The 11,838-nt window shown below is 41.0% G+C and overlaps 1 protein-coding gene and 1 pseudogene across 1 annotated transcript in view; both read right to left on the reverse strand.

Moving 5' to 3' along the window:
* The window catches only part of FAM155B (family with sequence similarity 155, member B), a 165,854-nt gene that overhangs the window by 47,071 nt on the left and 106,945 nt on the right, over nt 1-11,838 (reverse strand). The window lies entirely within an intron of this gene.
* Nucleotides 7,386-11,838, reverse strand: part of LOC102856791 — a 14,478-nt pseudogene continuing 10,025 nt past the window's right edge.

The following is an 11,838-nucleotide window of genomic DNA, read 5'->3' on the forward strand; positions in this document are numbered from 1 at the left end:
AGAGAAAACAGTGCAACAATGAATGAATGAAACCCCAAAATCTCTGTAAATGTTCATTAAAACGAATAAAATTTAATAATAATTTTAAAAATAAGTATGGAGAGAGAATACAACTCTTACACACTCCTTTCTTAATTTTAAACTATGTAGTGTTCCATTGCTCTCTTTGCACAACAGTCACTTGGTCTAGGTATAGGTTTTGCATAACATAATTAAGTGCTTTGGTATTCCCATTCTTCTTACTGTAGGCATAACTTTTTATGATCCACACAGTCAAATGCCTCTGCATAATTAGTAAAGCTTAAATAGAAATTCTGATAGTCTTTACTTTCAACCAGGATCCATCTGACATAGCAACGATATCCCTGGTGCTAAGGCCTCTTCTAAACCCTGCTTGAACTTCTGGTAGTTTCCTATCTATGTACTGTTATAGCTGTTTTTGAAATATCTTCAGCAGTACTTTGGTTGTTGTTAAGTGCTGTCGAGTCATAGCGACCCTGTGAACGAAAGACCTGAACACTTGTATAACATTCATCATTCTCCAAGTTCATAGAGTTTCCAGAGGCAAGCTATTTCATAAGGATATGCCACTCCTGCTTCCAAGCTTGTTTTAATCGAGGAGCTCCACCAAATACTGTCTAGCATGGGTAACCATTATCACATTTGACACATCTGTGTCACAGTGTTTAGCATCACAGCAACCATGAGTTACCAAGCATGGACAGACCAATGCTATGTGATATTAATGATATTGTTTGACAGTTTCCACATTTTATTGGATCACTTTCCTTGTTGTTGTTGTTGTTATGTGCTGTTGAGTCATTTGCTACTCATAGCGACCCTATGTACAACAGCCCTAAATCCTGCTCTATCCTGTGCCAATCTCATTGCCTCTGACACACCCATCCCGATTACCCCAGTTACTGAATCAACTGACTGATACTGGAAACATTCAGGAACCAATGGTAATGAAGGAGGAAGTGGAGGAAATTTAGAGAACAGTTGTCTGGTCAATGGATGGGAAGAGGTCCATATTTATTCCCATTCTCAAGGAAAGTGTATGTACATCTGGCTAGAAACCACAGCTACAAATACTGTGAAGACAAAGCACTATCTGAGTTGGGCTAGGAGAGGAAACCCGCCTGTACACAAATATCATAGCACATCTAGCAACATTTCTGCTCCTGAATTTTACAGTTTGTTGTTGTATGTGCCGTCTAGTCGCTTGCGACTCATAGCGACCCTATGTACAACAGCCCTAAACTCTATACTGTCCTATGCCAATCGCACTGCCTCTGATACACCCATCCTGATTACCCAGTCACTGAATCAATCCACCTCATAGAGGGCCTTCCCCTCCTCCACTGTCCCTCCACCCAACCAAGCATGATGTCCCTCTCCAAGGACTGGCCCCTTCTTACAACATGTCCAAAATATGTTAGACAGAGCCTCAGAATCCTTGCCTCCAGGAAGCCGCCCGGTTTAATCCTTTCCAGGATGAATCTGTTTGTTTTCCTAGCAGTCCATGGTACCCGCAATAATCTTTTCCAGCACCACAGCTCAAAGACATCAATTCTCCTTCTATCCTCCTTGGTCATTGTCCAACTCCCTGATGGATAACAAGTGATAGCAAAGACCATGGCCTGTATCAGATGCCTTAGTCTCCAGAGAGACACCATTGCGCTGCAGTACTTTGGAGAGGTCCTTAACAGCAGACTTTCCCATCGCAATACATCTTTCAATTTCCTGGCTACTGTTGTCAAGAGTGTTGACTGTGGAGCCAAGCAAACTAAAGCTGTGAAAAATCTCGATCTCTTCACCATCCATCCTGATGCTGCCAATTGGTCCAGTGGTGAGAATCTTTGTCTTCTTGACATTGAGCCTCAATCCATATTGGAAGCAGCAGTCCTTGACCCTCTGCAGCAGGTGCTTCAGGTCCTCCTCAGTTTCAGCAAGCAGGGTTGTGTCATCTGCATAACACAGATTGTTGATGAATCTTCCACCAATCCTGACCCCACACTTCTCCTCATAGAGCCCAGCCTCCCGGATAATCTGTTCTGCATACAGGTTGAAAAGGTATGGAGACAGGACACATCCCTGGCGTACGCCCTTCCCAATTTTGAACCATGCAGTGTTTCCTTGCTCTGTTCTGACAACTGCCTCTTGGTCCAAGTATAGGTTTAACATTAGCATGATCAAGTGTTCTGGGATTCCCATTCTTCTCAGAGTGAGCCACAGTTTGTTATGGTCCACACAGTCGAGCATCTTTGCATAATCAATGAAACACAGATATACATTCCTCTGGTATTCCCTGCTTTCAGCTAAGATCCATATTACAAAAACAAAACAACCCAACCCTGAGTTTCAGAAGATACTGACTTTGACAAGTCAGAAGCCTGAAAGAAAACGGCTATAAATCCAGTATAAGAAGGAAGGTGAAGGTCAGGTTCATGATTGCTACGGAATGGTTCTTGAATGAGAATCATCATTCCATCTCTCTGTCTGCTGTTTCCACTCCAATATCACAGTCAAATGTTAACAAGCTTCTGATGACACACTTGTTGGTATAGTGGGCTCTCACTGTCCTAAAGTAGCACTTATATTCAGACCAGGGCTTTGAATCTGCCCATTCTGGTTCAATCCCTTCTGAGAATTTGCATATACACTCCTAAAAACACTGAATTATAGTCTCCATTATACTGAGGATTGTGTTAAAATGTATACTCTAATTCAGTATATTTGAGAAATAAATGTAAATTTAAAGCAGGGGATTTAATCACAATAAGCTGGTCCCTGCTTCAGACAACTCTAACAGTTCTTCCATCTTTTGAGTTGGATGAAGCCTCCTTGAGGCTTCACTCATAGTTATTCCTAGCTCTTATGGGATCTATACAGAATAGTATGTTTCCTGTCCCAGTCCTGAAAGTATGTTGTTATGTACCATTGAGTGGGAACTAACTCATAGTTGACCTTCCAGTGAGTTTTCAGAGGTTGTAAATTGAACAGGAGGAGAATATCCATCTTTCTCCCTCAGATCAACTGGTAAATTAGAACATATTTGTAGACGCCACTAAATTTGGTCTTTCTATTCATATGTTCATATAATAGACACTTTCTTAGCATCTTATATGTATCTTGTACCATGGCAGGGGGCTACAGATAACAAAAATGAGTAAGGCAAAATTCAATGACTTTAAGAAACAAAGGAGACAGTTCTGTCAACCAATTATAAGTTACTGTCGTAAATGTTTCATATTTGGCATACCAGATCAAGCCTACTGCCATTGGTTTCAATTCAAAGCAACTTTGTGGGACAGAATAGAACTGTTTGATAGGGGTTGCAGGGCTTATAAATCAATGCAGAAGCAGACTACCACACCTCCCACAGAGGGACAGGTGGTGGGTTAAAACTTCTCACTATGGTCAGCAGCCCAGTGCTTAACCACTGTGCAACCACAAGTTACTGTATTTAATATAATTGTGGTACAAAGGAAAGAGTAGTCAACTATATTTTGAGGGATAAAAAGCAGGAAAACATTTCTGAGTTGGGTCTTGGAAAAATAAGTAGAAGTTCACTAGTGGCAGATTAAGGAAATAACTGGATATCAAGCAAAAGAATCAGCATACATTAAGAGCTGGAGGTGTTGAAATGCTGAGTTTAGGGATTGTAAGCAGAGGATACAATGGTGGGTATGATGAGAGACAAAGCTGCTGAGGAAGACTGTGCCTATGTTGTTGTTGTTGTTATGTGCCATAGAATCACCTGCAACTCATAGTGACCCAATGTAAAACAGTCCTAAAACTGTGTTGATTTTATTGTCTCTGACACACTTACCTCCAATATCCCAATGATTGAATCAGTCAATCAGTCAATCTCATCAAGGGTCTTCCTTTCTTGCCTCTACCTTCCCAAGCCTGAAGTCAAGCATGACACGTTCTTCTCCAAGGACATGCCCTCTCCTTGCAACATGTCAGACAAAACTTCAGAATCCTTGCCTCCAAGGAGCAGCCTTCTTTCACCCTCTCTAGGACAAACCTGTTTGTTCTCTTAGCAGTCCATGGTGTATATTCAACACTCTTCTCCAGTATCATAGCTCAAAGGCCTCAATTCTCCTTCTATCATTCCTAGTCATTGTCCAGCTTTCTGATGCATAGCAAGTAACTGCAAAGAGTATGTCCTGGATCAGGTGCACCTCAGTCATCAGTGCTTTTCAGTGCTTTAGAGAGGCCTCTGACAGCAGACTTTCCCAAAGCAATTTGTCTTTTAATTTCCTGGCTGCTGGTGCCAAATGTGTTGATTGTGGAGCCAAGTAAACTGAAGCTGTTAGCAATCTCAATCTCTTCATTGTCTATCATGATGCTGCCAATTGGCCCAATGGTGTAAATCTTTGTTTTCTTGATGTTACACTTCTGTCTATATTGAAGGCTTCAGTCCTTGACTTTCTGAAGCAAGCACTTTAAGTCCTTCTCATATACTTTTCATGCTGGGGTCTGGGCATAGGCCTGAGGCCACTACGGATTCTGAACAGATTTCCTTAAGCACCTTCAAAGGTAGCCCCACCACAGACAGGGGCCTGGGGTCGTCAGCGTTCTGGAGTGGTGAGAAAGATATGGTAGTCGGAAAGTACCAACTTGGTGACAGACGTGAAGGAGAAGAGAGATGACTGAATTTTGTGCATTCTATGATTTAGTAATTGTTGTCACTACTGTTGGTCTGTATCGTAGAGTCAGAACCGACCCATAGCTGATCCTCCAGTGGGTTTTCAGAGGCAGATAATTGCACAAGATGAGATTGCCAATCTTTCTTCTGAGGAGCAGCCGGTGGCCTCAAACCATGTGCCTTCAGGACTGCAAAGAGTATGGCCTGGATCAGGACTGCTTCTTGCCACTAGGCCACCAGAGTTCAGTCATATTTAGTCATAGCAAATTTACATGATTTAGTCATGTTGTTGTTGTTGTTGTTAAGTACTGCTGAGTCATACCAAAGACTTCTAACAGAAAATTTCAAAGGACAACTCAAGAAGACAACATGAAGTATTATAACAAAATGTACAAAAGATTGGAGTCAGAGAATAAAAAAGGAAGAATTTGCTTGGCATTTCTCAAGCTGAAAGAATTGAAAAAACAAATTTAAGCCTTGAGTTTCAATATTGAAAGATGCCATGAGCAAAATCTTGAATTTCAAAAGCATTAAAAGAAGATGGAAGGAATACACAGAGTCACTGTAACAAAAAGAATAGGACGACATTGAAAAATTTCAGAAAGCACCATATGAACAAGAGCCCATGATAACAAAGGAAGAAATTCAAGCTGTGCTGAAGACACTACCAAAAATTAAGGTCCCGGGAATAAATGGAATACCAATTGACATTTTTCAGCTAAGAGATGCAACCCTGGATATGCTTGCCAGTCTATGTCAGAAAACTTAGAGGACAACTGACTGGTCAACTGACTTGATAATACCGATATTCTTTTCCATTCCCAAGAAAGGTGATATAACAGAATGAGGAAATTAGAGAAGAATATCATTAATATCACATGCACGCAAAATATTGCTGATTTGGAACTGCTGGAAGTTCAAGGTGGGTTGGATCCTGCCTGAAAGCAGAAAATACCAGAAGAACGTCTATCTGTGTTTTATTGACTATATAAAGGCATTTGACTGTGTGGATCACAACAGACTGTGGTAACATTGAGAAGATGGAAATTCAAGAACACTTATTTGTGTTCATGTGAAATCTATACCTAGCGCAAAAAGCTATTGTCCAAACAGACCAAAGGAACACTGCATGGTTTACAATCTGTAAGGTTGTGTGTCAGGGGTGTATTCTCTCTCCATACCTATTCAATGTGTCTGCTGAGCAAATAATTTGTGAAGGTGGACTCTTTGAAGAAGAATAGGGCATCGGGATTGAAAGAAAACTCAGCATGAGCCTGCATTATGCAGATGACACAACTTTGCTTGAGAGCAAAGGAAAACTTATTGCAGAAGATCAAAGACTACACCCTTCAGAATGGATTACATTTTAACATTAAGAAAACAAAGGTTCTTACCGCTGGACCAGTGGACAAAATCATGACAGATGGAGAAAGAATAAACTATTGATTTCAGCTTGGTTGGATCCACAATCAATACCCTTGGTACCAGCAATCAGGAGATAAGAAGATATATTGCTTGTCAGGGAGCTCTCAAAAATACTGAAGAGCTATGATGTCATTTTGAAGACTAAGATTTAGGCTATGGTCTTTTTCATTACTTGCTATCCATCTGTGAGCTGGACAATGCATAAAGATGGCAGAAAAAGAATTGGTGCCTTTGAGTTATGGTGTTGGAGAAGAGTGCTGAATTTCCCATGGACTACCAAAAGAACAACCAGGTGTCTTGGAAAATGTACAGCCAGAGGGCTCCTTGGAGACAATGATGGGAAAACTTTGTCTCTCATACTTTGGACATGTTGCTAGGACAGGCTATTCCTTAGAAAAAGATATCATGTTTGGGAGAATGGAAGGTCAGCAAAAGATAGGAAGACCCTCTACCCTCTACCACCCTGATTCACCTAGTGACTTTCACATGCAGTGTTGCCCTGCTGACCTGTATTGAGTATGTATTATGCACAAAAGAACTTTTGTTGTGTTAAGCCTCTAAAATTAGGGGTATTCATTACCACTTTTGTTGTTGTTTGGTGTCACTGAGTCAACCAAAACTCATAGTGAACCTAGGAACAACAGATCTGAACCTTGCCCTATCCTGCCTCATCCCAATGATCAAGTCCATCATTGCAGCCTTTGTGTCAGACTATCTTGCTGAGAGTCTTCCTCTCTTTCGCTGACCTGTGTTTCCCAGCATGATGTCTTTTTCTAAGGACTTGCCGCTCCTGACAACATACTCATAGTATGTGAGATAAAGTTTCACCATCCTTGCCTCTATGGAGCATGCTGATTGTACCTCCTCCAAAACAGACCTACTGATTCTATTTGCAGTCCATGATATATTTAATAGTCTTCACCAACACTACAATTCAAAGACATCAATTCTTTTTTGGTCTTCCTTACTCATTGTACAACTTTCAGACGCATACAGAGCAATTGAAAAGAACATGATTTGGATAATTTGTACCTTAGTCCTTAAACTGACTACTCTGTTTTTAAGTACTTCAAAGAAGTAATTTACAGTAGATTTGCCCAATTCACTAAGTCTTTTGTTTTCCCCCACCCCCATATTCGCTTTAGTTTTATTATTTACAAGTTAAATTACACAGCAGCTTTACAACATGAGAGGGAAAGGAAGGAGACAGATGAGAGGAGGAAGCAGAGATTCTTGGCTGCCTCCACCCTTTGTCTTGCGTGTTAACAGACTTCAGTTCTGCCACCACCTTAGTTCTCCTTCAGGCCTTGGGATACAGGTATAAGTTGGGTTCTGGTTCTGGCAGCCCCAGGGCTATCAGAGCTCCCACAAGCAGCTTCTTCAAAGGCGCAGAGGGTGACTGTGAAGGCGTCAGTTTATCTAAATGATGGCGACAAATGAGGCCACTGGAATTCAGGTAGAGGATAGAATAGGCACCATAGGTCTGGTAAAGCTCATCCTTGTCATGCCTGTAGAAATACAGAAATAGCATTTGGATGGGTAGCCCCACAAGCTGACAACGGGCTTGCAAGGTCGAGTTCTCAGGGTGGCGGATCTGCTGTAGAATCTCTAACCGAAGTTGTGCAAAATAGTTCCAGGCGAGGAAAGGGCAGAGGATCAGTGACACAATGTACCATGCTCAACCCTTGTTACATATATATATTCAGGACTTCATTAATGAATTCCACATCCGATGAATAGATTGTATAGTCGTGGGAGTGAAGGAAGATGTTAGGAAGCTCTTGTCTCAGTCCCTCATACATGACAACCAGGTGCTCCTCCATACTGGGGTCCCCTGATGGAGTGGCAGGGAAAGAATGGGTGGTCCCAGGGCCTTGGAAGGGTATTAAAGCTCCAGGATAGGGGCAAGGAGATCCCTTAAAGAGGCTTTTAAACACATCCAGGCAGCCCCTGTGCAACTCAGGTCCCAGTGCCTCCTACCCATTTCCTGGTGGGATAATCACCCATGGTGAGCTGAGGGCCTGGACCTGACGAGAGGTAGTGGGCGAGTCTGGGCACAGGGCAGAGTAGAAGAGCATGAAGGTGGGGGAAACCAGAAGAGAGGGAAAGATGGAGAACTAGTTGTTGTGGACTGAGGCCAAAGTGGTGGGAATGGTAGAGACCATCAAGAAAGCTGGTCCTGGGGTCAAGCTTGGTAGGCTCGGAGGCAGCGCAGTGTCCGAGACGTAAGGCGGTCCTCCGGCAGGGACTGGAGAGAGTGTTTCCGGAGTCTGGGCTCTGGCCTCCTTACAGGGGTCAGAGCCCCCAGAGCTGGCTTCTTGAAGGGGAAAAGGGGCGGGGGAAGGAGTGAGGGCTCTTTTACTTTCTTAACTGCTACTATTGCAGGTGTTGATTGTGGATCCAAGCCAAAATGACTTGTTAAATGAAATCCTTGACAACTTTATTACCGCTGTAGGAGAGTTTAAAATCAGAGGACCTTCATCTGTTTGTAAAGGTTAGTCTGAAAACAGAAACTTATCTCCATTTTAAAGTTTTGTTTGAGTTTTTGCTTTTAAAATATTTTTTAATTTGTATTTAATTTTTCATATACATCACGTTTTACTGTATATTTATGTTGTTTTATGTAATCATTTATATAGTGTTTCTTACATATATATTATAAAAATATAAATGATATAGATATAGGTATGTTGTTGTTATTGTTGTTATGTGCCATCAAGTCACGTGCAACTCATAGTGACCCTATGTACAATAGACCTAAACCCTGCTCTATCCTGTGCCAATCTTATTGTCTCTGATACTCCTATCCCCATTACCCCAGTTACTAAATCAATCCATTGCATCGAGGGTCTTCCTCTCTTGCACTGTCCCTCCACATTTTCAAGCATGATGCTTCTCTCCAAGGAGAGAGAGATCTTGCAATTGTCCAAAGTATGGCAGATGAAGCCTCAGAAACTTTGCCTCCAAGGAGCAGCCTGGTCTCACCCTCTTTAGGATGAACCTGTTTGTTCTCCTAGCACCCATATTCAATACACTTCTCCAGCATCACAGCTCAAAGGCATCAGTTCTCCATCTATCATTCCTAGTAATTGTCCAGCTTTCTGATGTATATCAAGTAATTGAAAAGACCATGGCCTGGATCAGGCTTACCTTAGTCTCCAGACTGACATCATTGTTCTTCAGTACTTTAGAGAGGTCTCTCTCTGACAGCAGACTTTCCCAATGCAATTCATCTTTTAATTTCCTGGCTGCTGGTACAAGAGTGTTAATTGTAGAGCCAAGCAAACTAAAGCTGTGAACAATCTCAAGCACTTCATCATCTATCATGATGCTGCCAATTGGCCCAGTGGTGAGAATCTTTGTTTTCTTGATGTTGAGCTTCAATCCATATTGAAGGCTACAGTCCTTGACCTTCTGCACCAAGCTCTTCAGGTCCTCCTCAGTTTCAGCAAGCATGGTTGTGTCATCTGAAAAACGCAGATTGTTGATGAGTCTACCTCCAATCCTGATGACTCACTTTTCCTCATAGAGCTCAGCCTCCCAGATAATCTGTTCTGCATATAGATTGAAAAGGTATGGAGATAGGACACATTCCTGGTGTATACTCTTCCTCATTTTGAACCATGCAGTGTTTCCTTGCTCTGTTCTGATGACTACCTCCTGGTCCAAGTACAGGCTTCACATAAGCACAATATAGATATATATCTCACAACAAACTGGTTAACTCTGAGAAAAATAGGAATCCCAGAACACAAGATAGTGCTTATGAAGTTGTACAATTTGATGGGTAGGGTGTGAGAGAAATTGGAAGAACCTGCTCTGGAAAACAATGTATTTGAACTTTGTAAATAAACTAGTATAAAAAGGGGGAAGGGGGGAAGTAAAGAAATGAACTATTATAAACAAAAACAAAAACACTATGAGATACCATCTTACTCCAGTAGCAGTGGCAAAGGTTAGCAGGCAGCAAGTAATACATGTTGGAGACATGTGGAACTCTTATACATTATTGGTGGGACTGTAAAATGGTACAACCACTCTGGAAGGTAGTCTGGCATTTTCTCAAACAGCTCCCTAAATTCTTCATTTTTTTCCCTTGCTTTGACTTCTTGGTGCTCTAGTGCAATATTTAGAATCTTGTCTGACATCTATTTTGGTCTTCCTCCTCTGTCTTTGTAATGACATTGTCATTCTTCATGGATGATATTCTTGAATGGGCTTGACTATGTCAGGCATGGTGAAAATGGCACAGGACAAGGCAGGATTCAGGTCTGCTTTTCATAGGGTCACTATGAGTTGTACTCACTTGATAGCAGCTAGCAATAAAAACAACAATATATTATATATCAAGATCAAGAAGACAAATAAATATCCACATAACACATCTCACATACTTTGAGCATGTTCCTTGGAAAGAGACTTCATGCTTAGAAAGGTGGAAAGTCATCAAAAGGGGAAGAGTCTCAAAGAGAAGCAGTATATCTCTTGACACAGTGACTGCAGCAATGAGCTCAAGTATTTCAGAGATGATGAGGATGGTGCAGGATAGGACAGGGTTTGGATTTGTGGTTTATATTGTTGCTGTGAATTGTACTCAAATCAAGGGCACATAACAACAACAACAACTATGGAGGTTAGGAGCTGAATTGCTAAACAAGAGGTAGTTTAAATATACCAGCTGGATAATCTCCTCCCTTACAATTAAAAACATTTTAAAACCAGCTGGAAGTAAGCTATGAGTTTTTTCTGACTTGACAGTACATAACAACAGCAATATCTCCAAGGTAGTTACTTGATTGCTGACATACACTTATGCCCTAAAGATGACATTATTTTCCCTGAGGTCTACATAGAAAATATATCTAATGTATTCCCAAAGGGTCTCTGCCATTATAAACAAATAGAGGCAAGAGTTGAAGGGAGAGTTTTGAGGTATAGCATTATTCAAATCATTACAATGGGCCTCCAACCAGACATGACTGAGAAAGAATAACTCTCCAGAGAAACTGGTCTTGCACACTGTCCTCAAATCACCCTGAATGGTATGCATCTTGACAAATTATGCAGCCTCACTTAAGTGTTAAGGATACATTGATTCTAGATATCCTTCCTTTAACTTCCTTTATGGCCTTTCAGTCAATTGTGCTCCACTAAAACAGCCTTTTGACTCTGTGATCATGAACATTGCCCTGACTGAGACTGCATCTATCTTTCAATAAATACAATAATATTTTTATTTAAGTTGACTGTGATATTGTTTTTTGAAATATTATGTTTGGCTCTCTTATTTCACCACTCCCCCAACACACACACACTCACACACACACACACATACACACACACACACACACACACACACACAGAGTCTCCTCTGGCATCTATTTTGGCCTTCCCCCCCCCCTCCAAATTCCTGTCTTTTTACATGGGTATTCAACAATTAATCTAACCATCAGGCATTCTGTTCAATGCATTAAATGTATTCTCATGTAGTTTTTATATTCAGTTGGAATAAACTCTAAGTTACAATTTGGTTATCATAGATTTGTTTTATTTATCTTCTGTTTAAACTTGAACTCGCATATGAATAATTGATTATTTGTTACACAGTCACCCCTGGCTTTATTTTGATAGCTGATACTGAACTTCACCACCATCTTTCCCCACATATGTTGCCAATTTGATTCCTATGTATTTTTTTAATTAAATTAATTTATTTATTTTTCATTTCAATGAACATCTACAGAGATTTTGGA

This window comes from Elephantulus edwardii, unplaced genomic scaffold (assembly GCF_000299155.1).
Source record: "Elephantulus edwardii isolate Elephantulus edwardi_28Jun2011 unplaced genomic scaffold, EleEdw1.0 scaffold00178, whole genome shotgun sequence".
Taxonomy (NCBI): domain Eukaryota; kingdom Metazoa; phylum Chordata; class Mammalia; order Macroscelidea; family Macroscelididae; genus Elephantulus; species Elephantulus edwardii.